Raw genomic sequence first — 13337 nt, 5'->3', positions numbered from 1 at the left:
CCAAAAAAAGTCTCCAGGTGACAGGATCTTTCTTGGGAAAAGCACAAGTTAAGGAAATACAGTCGGGGTTTGGGTTGTTGTTTTTGTGAGTTCTGTTTGTTTGCTGGTTTGTGTTTTTCCAGGAGTTCATTGGCCCTAGGCAGCCCAGCTTTCATTTAAGGAAAGGTTCGTGGGCGTCTTGCGGCCTCTGCTCCACTTGCCTCTGCACTATGTCTATGACTTGCAAAAACAACCTTGTGGGATACTAATTCAGTCTTTGGTTTCTTTTTCATATCAAATACTGCCAACTTGGCCTTAAATGTGTGCCAGATGCACAATGGTTTTATGATGTGATACCGTTAGGAAGTCTGGGTTGAGTATAGCTGGATGTGAGCCTGCTTCTGCAGTTGGAGCCCTTTCTATCGCTGACGGCTACAGCACAAGCTTGGGAGCTTGACAGCTTTGCTGGGCACCTTGGCGAGTAGTGCCTGGCAGTGGACATCATCAAATCCCAGTGAGAACTACAGGTTCCCTGGTTTGTTCTCTCCTGTGTAAATGGCTGGGTTCCGATGTCCTATGAGGGCTTGCAGTGTGCTGGCTAGGAGAGGAACGCAAAAGCCTCCCCATCCTCCAGCACACATTGTCACAAATAACCCAAGTGACCACCTCCAGATACCCACAGCTAGAGCACTCTGCCCTTCCCGTTAAGAGCATCATCCTCCCTGATGGGTCCAGAAATTCAAACATATTTAACTTTGAGTTGGAATTCAAGACAAAAAGAGAGGAAAAATCTCCTGTCCTTTAAAAGGAGGAAGTTCAAGGAGTAAAAGAGAGTATTTGAACTGAAATGAACTTTTGTGGAGACTGAAATGTAGGGATAAATTTCTCAGTTCTCTATATACATTTTATTATAGACATAATTTAAACACTTTATGTGCATATTTTTTTATTATTATTTTAGATATTGTGCCTTCTCTTTACATTGCTTGCAAAGAATTAAAATCATGGTTACAATCTGGCACTTTGTTTTTAATTTTGACCAAATCCAATCTCTCTGCTGCCTAACTGTGATCATATATTTACTACTAAGTGATGTTAAGAAAAAAAATTATATACTTAGAAATTGAATCAATGTTATGAATTGAAGCAATTCCAAGCGTTATTAAATCTTGAAAAGTCAAAGATAACCTGTGTGCAGATTCTATTGGGGCAAACTTGAATATTTTATTTCTGAAGATTGTTGCTTGTTCTGCAAATGATGGATGAAGAATCTTTAATAATACTGATAATATCAAATACAGATGAAAGAAAATCACAGAAGATGTTGGTGATGTGTCTTGGACATTATTTCTGTATTAAGGTGTTTATAAAATGCAGAGCAATTAAAGAGATTTTTACATTGAATCATAATTCATTGTAAAAATCTCTGATTTTTACAAGTATCAGAGACCAATTTGTTTTCAGGATTTGGCAGGCAGTGACTCCCATTTCTTGTAAAGGTCAAAACCTCTTACTTACAGTCTTTCTTGAATAGTTCTATGGCTCCAAAAAGATTTATAACCTTTGTTGCACAGAATTATATTTAGTAAGAGAGGGGAAAAAAAGGAGCAAGTACTTGTAAAATTGGAGCATAGATAAAGAAGATAATGCATTACCTTCCTTTACCTCTTTGTATATTTGGACACCTCCTAGGGAAGTGTTGTCCAATACAACCTTCCTCACGGATGGAAATGTTCTATATCACATTAAAAGGAAACCACAGATCACATGTTGCTATTTGAATACTTAAAATATGGCTAATGGGGCTAAATAACTACATTTAAAATTTTATTTTAGTTAATTTTAGATAGGCACATGTGGCCATTGGCTGCTGTATTAGACAATGCTGCTTAACTAATTTTGCAGGAGTGATAGACTTGAGCAAAACATCAACAACCAACCCTTTCTAAATAACAGCACAGGAAAAAAAAAAAAGCAAATTGAGTAGATGTTTAGATTTTCCAGAATTAACTTGGGCAAGATTTCCTAGGACTGTACTTCCTCCTAATGAATTTAGAGAAAAGTCATTGATTATATAAAAAGTTTCAAAAGTTTCAATATTTCTCTCTCTCTCTCTCTCTCTCTCTCTCTCTCTCTCTCTCTCTCTTTTATTTTTGTACTGGGGATTGAACCCAGGGGCATCTTACAACTGACCTACATCCCTAATCCTTTTTATTTTTATTTATTTATTTTTCTTTACTTTGAGACAGGGTCTTACTAAGTTGCTTATGGCCCCACTGAGTTGCTGGGTTGGCTTGGAATTTGGGATCATCTTACCTCAGTCTGTTGAGTCTCTGGGATTTCAGATGTGGGCCACTGTATCTGGTCTCCAAAACCACTTTCTAAAGTACTCAAACAAAAGGAGCCAAAATTAATAAACAAGTCTATCACTTAGATACTTGAGGAATTTCTTCTTCTCTAAAATGCATTTATGTTCATCTGGTGTGGCCTTAAGTCAGGTTGAATGTAAGTAGGGAAATGGGAAATCTCTCATATTTATCTCAAACTATCTCATTTACAAATCTTACATGACAATGCTTTCCAGGGAAGCATTTTTCTTTGTATGATTTAGTGCTTGGTAATTGTCTTCTTTCAAGTCATGCAGGAGTAGGAAGGCTGGATGCATGAATGTATTCTCAAAAAAATATTCTGCAATTGCTTTTGCTTTGCTGCTCTGGGATGAGGAAAGTTTTTGATTCTGTGTGAACCAAGATGATTGATAGTATCTCAAACAGAGTATCACCCAAAGTAAGTTTTCTATTTCTGAATGAGTGGTTCTGTAAAGCACGTAAACTAGAAGCCGCAAGGTGTAAGGTCTTCATAAACATAATATAGTAAAAGGGGACATTAACACATAGCAATTAAGAAGCATCAAACAGCTGAGAACAAGGGTACACACAATAAATACAGTTTGAATTCTTAGGTACTGACTTTCTTTCTATAGAGTGTGGAGTGGGAAGTGGGAAGCAGAAATTTGAAATCCATAGGGGTAATTTCAAGATGGTGTCATGGGCCTTGCCATGATGTCACAACTAATGGGGAGCCACAGAGGGCTTTAGGTAGAAGGTTCTCAAGTCTGATTTGCAGTGCAGTCAAGTCATACCAGAAGTTAAGGGGATGATGAATTTGTGAAAGGGAGATCAGTCAAGGGGTTTCTATGTTCAGTGACCCTGAGAGATGTTGAAGACCTTGTTAACAGTGACAAAGCTGGGTTGATGAAACTGGGTTCTGGTGACAGAAAGCAGGGAGAAACTATTTGTGGATCAGTCAGCAGGACTTGGACTTGTGGGAAATAATGGGAGTAAAGGGGAAGGATACAAAATAGGGTTCACTGTCCTCAATTCAGCGACTGTGCAAATATTGATGGTGATAACTGCAGCTGTGAACTGTGGGGGATAAACACCACGATAGAGGGGAAGAAAATGAACTTGACGTATCCTGGGACCTCAGAAAAGCAGCCAGAAGGCATTAGGATTAGTGGTGATATCTGGCAGGGAAAGAGGAATTTAAATATAATCAGGTCTGTGGCAAGTCACCCAAGGGTGGGCAGTGATGCCCTAGGATCATCAGCATGGGGAAAAAAATCAAAGAAAAAGGATGCAGAGAAGGAAGGAGAAGAGAGTAGAGAGAAATGGAAAGGAAAGAGGTAGTTTCCAGAAGGTCACATGGTAATCACAGAAGAAGGTAGGGACTGAAACTCTCCTGCAGGCATTATGCGGAAGATGATGAACACCTTGCCCTTCTGTGACTGCTTCTCTTTCTCCTCAGTTCTTCTACATATCCTACACCCATGCATGTTCTATACCCTTGCATATTCTCCTACTCATCCTTCAAGACCCAATTTAATAGGCATTGCACCCCGCAGGCAATCAATGCCTCAATGTCCCCCAGTCAAGCCATGTGGGTGCTTCTCCATTTGATCCTATTGCTCTACATTCAACCTCTGTCACTTGCACAGGTTGTACCTACATGCCTCTCTGTCCTGCAATTTCTTCAAGATCATTCTTCAAGATCACTGATTTGCACTAAGGATCTAATTTTTTTCCATGTCTCTCTTTATCCATTCCCTTCAGTAATGTCCTTTTGGACTTGGGCTTGACTATGTCTGAAGTTTGGCCAATGGAATGGTAGCAAACTTGATTTCAGCAGAAGCTTCAAAGTGCTGGTACATTTTGACTTTTTAAAGACTCCTGCCACCATCAGCAGACGTGTCTGGGCTAATTTGCTGGAGGAAGAGAGGTTACCTGGCACAGAACCAGATCATCCTAATAAAGCCATCCCAGACTCGTCAGCCCCTAGCTTACTCAATAGCTGAATTCATATGCATTAAGTTTGGGTCTGGTTTGTTACACTAATAACTGATGCAATTAAATATCATGTCTTCAACATTTTTTTTCCTTTTAGCTCCTGCACATTAAGCCAGTGCTTATCATACAATAAAAGTTCCACAAATGTATCTTAAATGAAAAAGACAAGATAGAATGAATATTGCAAAGCATTTCTCTCTCTCTTCTCCACCAAACATCATGAATATGCCCAAGTTTCCCATGGACTCTTAACCCCTGCTATCCCAGGAGCCGAGACTGCAGGGGTGGTTGTGGGAATTCCAGCATGCGCAGTGTGGTTTGAAATCCAGCAACAAGGCAGCATGGCTTCCTTCTTGGCCTGCTGCCCCATGCGTGGTGAGCAGAGCAGCCACGCCAAAGTGGCAGCCGTAGTGTGGGAGCCCAGCTCTGCTGCCATAAATTACCCAGGGGCAGGAAGGAGCAGCGAGAGTCAGCGGTTTCAACTACCTAGTAGTTCGTTTTTGTTCTTGTTTTTCAGTTAGCAATCTGTAAAATTTATTGCAAAATTAAGCTCTCTGCTCCAGAGTCAATAATATTCCTGGTGCCAGGTGGTGTAATAATTCACAGAAAGGGCAGAAGTTGGAGGGAATGAGACTGATTTAGGAAGTAGACTTCCAAGGCCTATTTGCTGCTGCTTATTCCCTGCTGCTAAAGGTCAGGTAAGTAGAGGGCTAAGGTTACAGCCTCATAATATCCTTGGAGGGCTAGAATTTCTATTGGGTTTGAAATTTAAAACAAAAACTGTTTCTTTTGCGTGATGGATTCCTTGTATCCTTCCCACCTCTGTTTCCATTTTAGCATAAAAATAGAAACATTCAATTTCATATTTTGTTTCTGGCAGTGCAAGGAAGAGACCTTTTAGAAAACTTGGCCTTAGGTAAACCTCCTATAGTGCTTTCTAATGCCCTAACATCAGTCTCTTTGATTTGGAGGGGCCATTCAAGATCCCTCTAACAACTTCTTCATTGACAGATGCAAACACCAAGTCTCAGTGTGGTTGAATTAAAAGAGTGTTTAGGTCCTGCCTAGATATTTATCTGAGTCTAAAACCTGGATCTGAATCCCAGGTCATATGACAACTTCTTTACTTGACATTTTGCTTACTAAATGGACTTCAGTTTATCACTTTGATCTTTCTCAATTATATGTGGCTCTTCAAAAATGTCTCTTCCAATTATTTCTTAAAGAGTCTTAGTTAGATGTCTGATTGTCTAAAAGGGCCAAACATAAAGCTATATTTCTGCTCCAGCTGTAAGGGGCAAGGTATTACCAACAATTTTCTTTCTAATATTATCTTTGCAAATTATGTCCCTGAAGTGTGAAATTTTTTGGGGGGTGGTGGTTACTAGAGGAATCTGATGTTTTTGATGATTAAAATGCTGTATTTAGTTATTCCCCATGGTTGCTTGAATTGCCTACAAAATCATCATTGCAAACTGAGTTGCAAGCTCCATATTTCTTGGGGGACATTTAACAGTGAGAATTACACTCTCCAGGTTAAATGTGGATAGATTTTGTGTTCAGCATCACCATGTGCTCTTTTATTTATTTATTTATTTATTTAAAATTTTTTTTAATATTTATTTTTTAGTTATTGGCGGACACAACATCTTTGTTTGTATGTGGTGCTGAGGATCGAACCTGGGCCACACGCATGCCAGGCAAGCGCCCTACCGCCTGAGCCACATCCCCAGATGGAATTTCTTTCTTTTCTTTATTTCTAAAAATAATTCTTCATTCTTATTGGTGTTGAAGTTTTAGCCACCAGGTTGGGACTGGCTATAAAACTCAGGTTAGAAGAAATTGCTTTGATGTTTTCAAAGTCAAGAAAGAATTTTACACCTCTCTGAGGAGCCCTTGACTGCAGGTGAAGAATGTACCTCCGGAGAAGTACCAATTAGGGCTAATTGTTCATGATCTCATTGATCCATCAGAGCTCTGAGTTTCTAATTGAATTTGCTATTGTCTTCCTAAAACGAAATTTTGTTGAGTTGCAAATTGTGGAGAAGCTGGATGTTTTTGTATCTGATCACAAGAACAGAATCAATATGATCACCCTTTCAAAGGGGGTTGTGAAAATCCACTCATCCTTGTTACAGAATTCCTCTTCCATTACCCTTGTAAATCCTAAGTGGCTCAGAGGTGCTGGTTCCCTGACACTTGGAGGGAATGTCAGTCCCACCTCTCCAGAGCTCTTGGTTTTTCACAGCTATTTGCTTTGGGGGTGGGATGGGAGGAGCCTAGATACCAAAACTTTGGGTAGCTTTGTAATATGATCTAAGACTGGGTAAGAGGAACTTGGCATTAGGCTTCATCAAGACCTTGAAACTTGGCCCAAAGTGATTAAAAATCAAGTTTGTGGGTCTTTTCAAGTGTACTAATTGTGCTTAAATTGTGGATAGAGACTGAAAAAAATGACATTCTAGAAAGTATCATCTTGTGTGAATTTTACATCAAAACTAATTAAACACCTGTTCCATCCTAAGCTTTGAGTCAAAACTCAAAGTGAATGAAGAGTTGAAGAACTAAATAAGTAGGCATAGCTGTCATCAATAAAATGGATACACACTACAGTGACATTTATTCTGATCTAGTAAAAATCAAATGCCTGAACTGAGCATTCTCTTTTTGATTCTGTTCACTAGTATGTTCAAAATATAACTGAAAGATTGTTTTCATAAATTGGATATGATACTGGCTACAGATCTCAATCCATTTTGAAATAGGAATTGCCTACACTCAAACTTGTAATTCTGCTCTCCTTTTTTATATGTCTGTAGTGAGCACTATAATCTTCCATCAGAAGCGAAATTAAATGTCAGGCTATCACACCTTTATCCAAATGTTATTTAAAATTTCAAACTCAATCATCTTTCTTACCTTATACACAAAGACTCACTTCATTCTTCTATGTACCAAGTACCCTAGATGTTTAGTTTCAAGGTGGCCATCTTCTATCATCAAAAGCAGAAAGAAAATGGCAGCATTTCTTCAAATAGCCCTGGGAGTATACATAGTGCCAAGTTTTGTGCAATTAATTGTACATGGGACAGATGTACAGGCAGAATATAAGGTGGGGAAAATGTACCTTGAAAATGGACTGCCTGAGCTCAAATTCCTGCTCTCCCACTTATGAGCTTATATAACCTCAGGCAAGTTATTTCAACTGTTGGAGCCCAGTTGGCTCATCTATAAAGTGGGATAATAATTTCACCCATCCCAAGGGAAGTGGGTTAAACAAATCAATGTATATAAAGCATTAACAGTAGTACCATGGTAATATTACACTTCTATACAACAGACATGTGCTTTCCCATAATTCCATTGATGCCCTAAGAATCCCATATTTGTGAGTCAAGTGGTTGGTCAGGAAGTCGTCTATCATTTATGGGGGATTCATCTAATTAAAATGCTTCAAGTTGAAGTTGTCTAGCAGTCACATGCCACCCTCCCCTTGAAATCAAGAACCGGTTACTCGTAATTTTAGACGTCTTCTACTTGTAAGGAACATATCAGGAAGCCCCCAACTAATCCTTTTTTTGTTGTTTATTGTTTTGTTTTTGCTTTTGCTGAGAGTTATATAATAAATACTTTTTTATTATCATCACAAAGGGAAAGGATGGAACAGGTTTAGTTAGGGAATAAGTAGAGATCAAATAATTTTAGCTGACTCTTCTTCAACATCTGCTCACCCTTCACACACCTCTTAAAAGAGCAAAGAGCTACTTACCTAGTATTAGAGTTTGAATACGGTATGTCCCACAAAGGTTCATGTGTTAAAGGTTTCGTCTCCAGCTGGTGGTTCTTTGGGAGGAGGGGGAAACTTTAGGAGGTGGGGCTTAGTTGCAGAAGTAGGTCACTGGGGGCCTGTCCTTGACTGTATGTCTTCTCCTTGAACCCTTTCCCTCTTTGCTCCTCTGTGAGGTGCACAGCTTTCCTCTACCCCCACCCGCCTCTGCTATTATGCATTGCCTTGCCAAGGGCCTGAAGAAACTGGGCCAAGCAACCATGGACTGAAACCTCTGAAACCACGAGCCACAAGAAGCTCTTCTCCCTTGAAAATGTTTTTTCTCATTTTTTTTTTTTAATATAGTGATGAAGAGTTGACTACCACATCTGGACTCTTTCTTATTAGAGATAGATTTTATAGATTCTCTTGAAAGCTCATCTGAAATCCCATGGTCCTCAAGATAGTAAGGTTTCCTGGTTTGGGGATTTGTTTCAGGCTGTATTATAAATCAATACAGGTACAGCTTTCTTGGGCCCTATTTATGACTCTCATACAGACTGACTGATTCCTTAACTTGATGTTTAAAGAAGATTAAAAGGAGAAGGAAGGGAATAAAAAAGTAATGGAGAGTGAAGGGGAGGGACAGAAAGAAAAGATTAGATCAGAAAAGAAAAAGAAAGGAAAGAGAAGGACAGGGAATCCTTTCTACTCACCCAGGCTCTACTGCCCAGTATTTCCCCAAGACAGATGAACCTTGATGAAGATGCATCTGTCCGTCAATAGATCAGATAGATTCCCAGTTTTCTATGTCGTGTGTTTATTATTCTTTCTCATAAGAAGGAGAAATGATTTCTTAGTTCCACCTTTTTTTTTTCTTTTGAGGTGTGAACTTTTACATTTTGACCTAAAGCCTTTTTTTTTTTTTTCTTCTGTGATTCATGGCTTGATTCTGTGTCTTCATTTTGGAGTTTGTTCTCCATAATTCAAATATAATTGTTTTTGTTTTTATTTCAATCCCTTTCGAAATCTCATCAATTTGTTAGACAACAAGTTCAAGAATACTTGAAGTATACACCAAAATAATTCGGAATAAGATCTTGTTTATCCTAATTTGCTTTTCTTTTCACACCATAAAGCTCACAACTCATTGCAAAGGTGTCAAAAAATTACTGAGTATGAGAGCTCCACTCATTACTAATAAGCACTTGGAAGAGACTGTTAGCATGCGTAAGATAAAAATAGAGTGTAAGAAAAAAGTATTTTTAAAAGGGTTTATCATGTCTTCCCTCCAATAGATGTCTTCTCCAAAATTTCTTGATCTTTCTCATCTCCTCTTACTCTATGTGTTATCCTTTCTCAGAAATAAGAGAAAAATCCCAAGTGGCCACTGACTTGTCACCTGGAGCAAGGAAAGTTATTGGAAAATATGCTTTTCCTCTACTTATATCTTGATTTTCTACAAACTGCCCCACCTAAATAGTCATAATAATTTAAGTGTGAAACATACCTGTAGAAAGTTCTCTACCTAGATCATTGGTGGTGTTTCTCTATATTTTATCATTGAAATCAGGGAATTTTGGAATAAAACAGAAAAAGCCACTGATAATTGTCCAGGACAACATAAACTTATTATTCTATACAAATGAGACTGAATTATTAAGAAGTAACTGCAATAATTAAAATTTTATTCTTTGGTTGAGGTTTTGAAAAGGAGAAATAAAAATAGGCATTATTTTGTTGCTATAATATTTATACTGGGTGCTTTCTATCTATTAACTCTTTGCAGTGCCTCTATTAGATAGGTGTCACTCTCATTTTATGGACAAGAAAACCAAGGCTCTAGGAAGCAGAGGCATTTACTCATGGATGCAATATATGGTATGTAGGGGAAAGTATTGACTTTAGAGCAGTTAGAAAATATTAAAAGAACTGACCAAAAGTAAATAAATTAATGAATGAGTGTGGGAGTGAATGAATGAATAAATAAACAAAATAATAAAAACAGATCAGAACATTTTACTTGTGAGATGAGGAGAATCCTGTGCAAATGACCATCTGGTTTTGCAGAAATCTGCCAATTAAAAAATGCTCATAGCTAATTTACATTTCCTGTACCTATTTTACTTTTACAACACCATAAAGATGATAGCAAATCCCAGCAGGTAAGAAAAATCTCAAGACCATTACTGTGAGCAATTTCTCTAAATGGAAAAATGTATATACTTTTCCAGTCATATACTTAAATAGTTGAAAAGAGTTCTTATACTTTTACCTGGCAATTTCTTGTCTAATAATATATATTATTTGAAGCCTTTGTACCCCTTGTGTAGACCAGTTGTTGGATACTGGCTGCCCTGGGGAGGAGTTGAGTCCTTTGGTTGGAGGTTTTTCTCAGACAAGGGCAATCCCCACCCAGAGACTCAGGGAGCTGTGTGATGTTAAGCCAGTTACTTTATCCTATTTATTAATCTTTTGGATTAATACTTATCACCTTATGTACTGTACATAGCTATTGTGAAAATCAATGAAATGACACTGTATCTCAAAGTATCTCAAGATATAAACCTTAAATATCAGAGATGCTGTTGTCAGTCCTACAGCCCTGGATGAATTATGCCTTCCTGTAGAGTTGTCAGGACTTGCGAGGAGCTTTCAAAGTGAGGTCATTCCGGGATACACTCTGTCTTTGGAAATGTTCATAATAGCCAGCTGTGTTGAGTGGATTTCTTCTCTGTGTGTTCCATTAGGCACTGTCTTTAGAAGGGTAAATATGGTGGTGGTTGAGTATCCATCACATACTGAGTGTGGCAAACAGACTCTTAAGAAGGGTCCAATTAGCCCTATCCCTTGCCATCCATGCTCATCTGTGATTCTCTTTCCTTAAGTGTAGGCAGAAATTGTGATTTGCTGCAGACCAATAGAATATAGATGGGCTGGAGTTGTGGCTCAGCAGTAGAGTGCTCATCTAGCACGTGCAAGGCCCTGGGTTTGATCCTCAGCACCACATAAAAATAAATAAAAATAAAGGTATTGTGTTTAACTACTTAAAAAAATATGGCAAAGATGATGGTTTGTCACTTCTATGATTTTGTTACATTAGATTGTATTGTGTTCTTTCTTGTTAGCTGACTCTTGTTAACTCACTTCCTTTCTGGGCTTGATGAAATTGGCAATTATTGGAGAAAGCTGCACATGTCAAAGAACTGAGCCAGCCATTGGTCAATAGCCAGCAAGAAAATGATGCCTTCAGATAGCCCACAGGCAACTGAAATCCATCAACAGGTGAGCCTAAAAGCACATCCTTCCCCAATCACACCTGAGATGACAACACAGCCCCAGCTGCCAAGCTGATTGTAAACTTGCAGAGGACCAAGTTAAGCCATGGATTTCTAACCAGCAGAAACTCAGATTCTAGGTAATCATTGTCTTAAGCTGCTCAGTTTGTGATAATATGGTTATGCAGAAATAGATAATGAATATTCTGGGTAATAGTAAAAATGAAAATAATAATAATAGTCACCATCTACTTTCTAATGTATACATTCCTGAGTAATTTCTCAGAAATGGGATTTTTATAAATTAAGTCAATTATTTATTCACTTCAAATAGATGAGATGAAGTAAATATACTTTCTTGAATGACATGATATATGCAAATTGCCTGCACACAGTGGGCCTTAATAGATTCTAGTTAATTTGTTCAGAAGTTGTTTTTTTTTTTTTTGTATTGTTGCATATTAGTTATACAGAAGAGTGGGTTTCATTGTGGTATATTCATACATATTATAATATGGAAGAGGCAAATGCAACTTAATTGAACAAACACACCCTTGACAGGCAGATGGCAGGGGAAGAATGTTTATAAATGGAACTGAGAGCAAAACTCTAGCAGAGGATGCTATAGCTCTTATTTCATTGTGATTAGATTCATCAACTTAGGTGGCCACTGATTTAATCAGTTTGCTTAGTGTAGCCAGGTCTTTACTAATGAAAGAGATAAATGGTTTGGACATAAATTCCTGGAGGCCATTCAGATTTCTGAAAGGGCTCAGGGGATTCCATGTTCATGACTCTAATGTGCATGTTTCTTGGAATTTTTTTTAATTCATTTAGTAAGTATTTATTAAATTCCTATTATAAGCCTGGTACTTGCTGTGATACTATAATTTCATTTTATCAGAATATACAGCTCTTCACTATTGGCTTTTGTTTACCTGCTGTTTCATGATACTTTTTTTTAAGTTAGAATTGTTTAAGTATTTATCTAGAATGGCATACTATTCAGCAATACAAGGAACAAACTCAAGATATATGAAACCACCTGTATGAATCCCAATGCCATTTTGCTGAATGAAAACAGATGAAAGAGAAAACACATTTATGATTCCATTCATATAAAATTCTACAAAATTTTATACTAGTATAGTATAAACTATTATAGATATATCTACCATCTATGCTGTTGTAATTTCTTTGGGACTTTTTTTTTTCAGGGGCAAGAACATTTTCATGTCCTACTTAAGAAGTCTGTCTCTAAACAAGGTATGTATTTACATTTGAGATTTTTTTTTTTTGAAGAGACAAAAATAATCCACCTGTTGTGACTATTTGATTTAAGAAATGGAATGATCTGAATGTCTGAGAAATAATTCTCATTCATTATTTATGATACTCAGAATTAATTTTTTCTTTTTCTTTTCTGATTTCTGTTTCTTTATCCTCCCCTTTTTGTTATAGGAAAATATCCCAGGATTTCTTCCAACTTATTTGGTTTTCTGAAATATCCAACCTGTTCTTTACTGTTTCCAGTGACTTTTGATTAGACAGTTTGATTTCTCATCTTCAAGAACTCCCCACTGTATCAAAGTGCTGCCCTTTCATGACTGCTAGCTTTTATTTTGTGGATGTATTACTCTTAGAGATACAATCAGGTGACAACTTGAATGTGTTTGAGATTTTCTCCCTTTCTTTCTCTGCTTTGTGTAGTGATACCGATTCTACTTTCTCAGGTGGGTCCTCTTGCTTCTAGGTCTAATTTATTTATGTGTTTTAGTGTGTTCTGTGAACACAGTTTATGTCTTCATTCTACTCTTGGTGAACTTTTGCACTTTTTCTGGTTTGGGGATATTGCAGTTATGGGGCTATTTAAACATTTTTTTTCTGTTTCATACAAACTAACTTGTTTTGGTTAAATAAAGGAAAGTTGAATGCAGGTCATGTGTATGCATGTCTTCAACTTTTACT

This window comes from Callospermophilus lateralis, chromosome 3, assembly GCF_048772815.1.
Source record: "Callospermophilus lateralis isolate mCalLat2 chromosome 3, mCalLat2.hap1, whole genome shotgun sequence".
Taxonomy (NCBI): domain Eukaryota; kingdom Metazoa; phylum Chordata; class Mammalia; order Rodentia; family Sciuridae; genus Callospermophilus; species Callospermophilus lateralis.
Note: the sequence above shows the minus strand (reverse complement) of the source record.